The 5,238-nt window shown below is 39.6% G+C and overlaps 1 long non-coding RNA gene across 1 annotated transcript; it reads right to left on the minus strand.

Moving 5' to 3' along the window:
• Positions 1–525: 525 nt before the first annotated feature.
• On the minus strand, positions 526–4,749 carry LOC128780339 (uncharacterized). Its single transcript, XR_008426263.1, has 3 exons — positions 4,663–4,749; positions 1,257–1,351; positions 526–1,085 (listed from the first exon to the last, which is right to left on the minus strand). It is a non-coding gene; the product is annotated as an uncharacterized lncRNA (long non-coding RNA).
• Between the last annotated feature and the right edge of the window lie 489 nt (positions 4,750–5,238).

Genomic DNA, 5,238 nt, shown 5'->3' on the forward strand with positions numbered 1-5,238 from the left:
GGACACAGTCAAAGCAGTGCAAAGAGGGAAATTGATAGCACTACATGCAAACACTAGAAAAGAGGGAAAGTCTCAAATCAATAAGCTTAGCTCCTACCTCAAGTATCGAGAATTAAGCTGGGCACACTCAACCCAAAGCCAGTGCAAGGAAGGAAATAACAAAGATAAGAGCAGAAATCAGCAACTGAAACCGGACAAACGGTACAGGAAATCAATGAAACAAAGCTGGTTCTTTGAAAAATTCAACACAATTGACAAGCTCCTGGCAAGACTGACAAAGGAAAAAGAGAGAGAAGACACAAATTACTACCATTAGGAATAAAGTGGGGGATCACTGCCTACCCTGCAGACACCACAATACTAACAAGGGACCACTATGAACAAGTCTGCGTGTACAAACTTGACAACTTAGATGAAGTGGATCATTTCTCAAAAAACACAAGCTACCACAACTCAATAAAAAAGAGATATTTTGAATAGCCCTATAACAATTAAGGAAATAGAATTCTTAATTTTAAAATTTTCATAAAAGTAATCTCCAGACCCAGATAGTTTTATTGGAAAATTCTAATAAATATTTAAAAAAGAATTTATCCTACTTTTACACAATCTCTTCCAGAAAACAGAAGAGGATAAAACATTTTAAAATTCCTCTTATGAAGCTAGCATTACCCTTATACCAGGACCAGGAAAAGATAATATGAAAAAGGAAATCTGAAGACCAGTATCCCTCATGAGTAGAGATGCTAGAAATCTTTTTTATTAGCAAATGTAACTCAGCAATATATAAAAAGAAGTATGTATCAAGACCTGTGGGGGGCTCATTCCAGAGATGCACATTTGTTTCAATATTCAAAAATCAGCCAGTGAAATCACCATGTTAACACATCCTCATATCAATTGATACGAAAAAAAGCATTTGAGCACTGACTAGTGTGGCTAAGCAGGTAGGGTGTCATCAGGTAAACTGAAAGGTCTCTGGTTCGATCCCTGGTCAGGGCACACGCCTGGGTGGTGGGCCAGGTCCCCAGCTGGGGGTATGTGAGAAGCAACTGATTGATGTTTCTCTCTCCATTCCCGTCTCTCTAAAAATAAATAAATAAAATCTTTAAAGAAAAGAATAAAAAGGAAAAAAAGTGTTTGACTATATCAATGTCCATTCATGATCAAAACTCATAAAAATAGAAATAGAGGGGAATTTCCTCAATGCAATAAAGAGCATCTACAAAAAAATCTACAGGTAACATTATACTTACCAGTGAGAGATTGAATGTGCTTCCACTAAGATCGGGAACAAGTTAAGGATGTCCTCTCTCACTAGTCTTATTCAACACAGTGCTGGGAGTTCTCGCTAGTGCAACGGGCAAGAGAAAAGAAATAAAAGGCATGAGAGCAGAAAGGAAGAAATGTAATTGTCCGCTTTGCAGATGACATGATTGTCTACGGAGAAAACCTTAAGGAATCTATAGAAACAAAACAAAACAAAACTAAACTCCCAGAAATAATAAGTGAGTTTGACCAGGCCACAGGATACAAGGTAAACACACAGAAATCAATTGCATTTGTATTTACTAGCAATAAACAAGTGGACACCAAAATTAAAAATACAGTACCATCTATAACTACTAAAAAAAAAAGAGAAATACTTAGATATAAATTGAACAAAAATGTAGAGGGTCTGTATGCTGGAAACTGCACACAATTGATGAACGAAATCAAAGATCTACATAAATGGAAAGACATACTGTATTCATGGATTGGAAAACTCAACAGCATAAATACAGCAACTCCTCCTAAAATGATATATGACTTTAATGCAATTTTAATTAAAATCTTAGCAAGGTTTTTTTGTAAGTACAGGCAAGGTTATCTTTCTAAAATTTATATGGAAAGGCCTAGTAGCTAATAGCTAAAACACTTTGAAAAAGAAGAATAAAATAGGGCGAATTAATTTACCTGATTTAAAGACTTATAACATAGCTGTAGTAGTAAAGACTACGTGGCATTGGTGGAGGAGAGATGCATGGGTTAATGGAGCAAAATAGAGACCTCAGATATAGACCCACACAAATATGACTGCTGGATTTTTGACAAAAATAATGCAAAAAAAAATCAATGGAAGAAAAATAGTCTTTTCAACAAATGGTGCTAGAGTCATTGGACATTCATAGGTAAAGAGGTGAACCCTGACTTAAGTCTTATATACAAATGAACTCAAAATAGATCACAGATTTAAATGTAAAACTTAAAACTATAAAAACTTTAGGAAAAAAATAGGAGAAAATCTTTGGGATCTAAGGTTAGGCAGAGTTCTTAGACTTGAAAACAAAAGCATGACCCATCATAGGAAAAACTTATAAATTAGACTTCATCAAAATTTAAAAATTTTGCTCTGCAAAAGACCTGTCAAAAGGAAAAAAAAGATAAGGTACAGAGGAGGAGAAAATATTGGCAAACCACACATCTAACAAAGGACTAGCATCTAGGCTATATAAAGAATTCCCAAAACTCAATAGCAAAAAATACAATCCAGTTACAAAAACAGGCAAAACACTTGAAGAAACATTTCATTGGAGAGGACAGGCAGAAGGCAACACGCACATGAAAAGCCGTTCAACCTTATTAGCCATTAGGGAAATCCCAAGTAAAATTGGAATGAGATTTCACTACACTCTTACCAGAATGACTAAATGAAAAGTAGAGATGACACCGAAGGCAGAGGAGGGGATGGAGAAACTGGGTCACTCACACCTTTCTGGTGGGAAGTAAAATGGGATAGCCACTCTGGAAGACAGTTTGGCAGCTCCTTAAAAACTTAAACGTGCAAGGACAATGTGACCCAGCAATTGCACTCTGGGCATTTCTTCCAGAGAAATGAAGACTTAGGATCACACAAAAACTTGTGAACAAATGTATACAGCAGCTTTATTCACAATGGCCCCAAACTGGAAACAGCCCAGATGTCCTTCGATGGGTGAATGAATAAACAGACTGGAATATTAGCAATGAAAAGGAATGAATTTTTGGTAGATGCAACAACCTGGGTGAATCTCCAGAAAATAATGCCGAGTGAGAAAAGCCAGTTCCCAAAGGTCACACACTGTATGATTCTATTTATATAATGTTTTTAAAGTGACAGACTGTAGAAATAGAGAACAGGTTAGTAGTTCCAGGTGTTAAGGAGGGGATGTGGGTAGGAGGGACGTGGGTGGCCACAAGAGAGGGTACGAAAGGTCATTACTGTGATGGCAGTGCTCTGTGACCTGGCGGGGTCAAGGTCAACACCCTTGTTGGGATAGTGATCTCAGATAAAAAGCTTAATTTAAAAAAGTAAATTATATAAACTCAGTTAAATATATTCTTTAAAAACAACAATGTTCAATACTCAAAATGTATCACTTCCTATTATTTTATTGCTTTTACTATTATCTGTGCTCTTTAAGTTATTTATGCCAGCTGTATCTGTACGGGGGAGATATTCTAGAACGATGTGCTACTGTGCCCCTCTCCCCACTAATACATTCATAGCTAGAAATCAGCCACTGGGGGAGTATCCACACCACAGAAATGAGCAAACACTGCAAATTAGTTCTCCCTTCCCTTCATTGCAGGTTAAACCTTCACTGGGACACTACTGCTCATAAGATGAGAAATTTCCCAAACATAAGAACTAGGTCACTCTATGACCATCCTCACACCCAACCAAATAACAAGCGTCCATCAAAAAATAGATGGTGATGCCGATCAGTTTTGAGAAGAGGAAGAAGCTGGGCTCTTCTTCAGGCTGTTTCCTCTCTACCTGATCGCTATTCTAATATTACACATGGACACTGTGGACTGTGGGTAAAGTGGATGCTGGGAAAAGGAATCCTGACTGTCGATAATCTCAGTTCTTGAATATTCAGCAGACAAATGGCAGAATGGTGGCACTACAAGAAATAGAGCCTTATGAACACTCAGATTTCTATGTATTTTCCCCTAGGCAATGTCTTCTCTACTCTCTCTCCACTAAATTCTGATGCTTTCTTTAGCACCCTGATGTAGGAACCATTGGTTTTGCTTCTCCAGCAACTTTTCCTTCCATGCTCCTCTGTTTGGCCATGGAAGTGGGGAGAGCTTGGCTGGGGTCTGGTCGACCATCCTATTCCATATAGCAGCTATGGAGACTGGTCCACTGGCATGCACAGACAGTGGGTATAAGGAGCCCTCTTCATTTACTAGGGATGCTAAATTGGCACTGGTAGCATCCACACTCCCTCCTGCAAAGAGAAGGCCTCTGTGCAGCCAGAATGTGGCCAACACAGAGCTGGGCAGGGATGAGAGAAACAGGCAGACAGATATGAGTCTTGTGTGGGCTGAGTCCCTGGGAACCCCTGAGGCCCTGTTTCCTGTAGCTTGTCCTTCCTAGCAAAATTCCATTTTTGGTTTAAGCAAATTCTAGCTGTTTTTTTTTCTTTCTTTTTTTGCACATGCAGCCAAAAAAATTCCAGATAAACACACATCCCTTATAGAGTCTCCTGTGGTCTCCATGGCTCCTCTTCTAACCTCTGGCTCTCAATCCGTTGCCTCTCTATTTGGAATTTATACGTGCGATCTAAAACTGTCAGCCACAGCCTAAACCCAAGGGAAACCCCTTCCAGCCTAGAGATCCGGTTAACTTACAGATAATCTTCAGAGGTCCCCTGAGCAGGCTGCTTCTCCCCTCTGAGTGTCTTTGGATGCTGCAGCCAGCCGTGGAGTTGAGGCAGAGGCAGGAGAATAGCGTGGTTCTGCTGTTTGATAGCCTGAAAGAAACATTTGGGCAGGAATGCACTTCTTTTTTCAATATAGAAGAAACCTCCCCAAATCAAGCCAAATGTTTCTGAGAAACCTTTTATGGTTGAAGCTGATTGGGTGCCAAGACACACCTCTGTCTCCGGTCCCCACACTCCCTGATTTATTTTGGCACCCACACGGCCATAATACTACCATCTAGCCATGTGTTCATCTTCTGTCTGCGCAATGGTGTAAACCGCATATGGTTTATTTCAATGAGCTTAATTGTTTTTGCTATTTAATAGCTAATTGTCTTAATGAGCTTCCGAAGCACAACAATGCTGACAACGGTAATGAATACATCTTATCCATATGGTTACAGAAGACGGATGACTCAATCTCCCGTCCTCAGGCTGTGGGAGTCTCTGGAGGAGAACCCGGCAGAAGCGAGAGGAGGAAGATGGAAGTCCTCCAGGGACCTGA

Source organism: Desmodus rotundus, chromosome 2 (assembly GCF_022682495.2).
Source record: "Desmodus rotundus isolate HL8 chromosome 2, HLdesRot8A.1, whole genome shotgun sequence".
NCBI classification, from domain to species: Eukaryota; Metazoa; Chordata; class Mammalia; order Chiroptera; family Phyllostomidae; genus Desmodus; species Desmodus rotundus.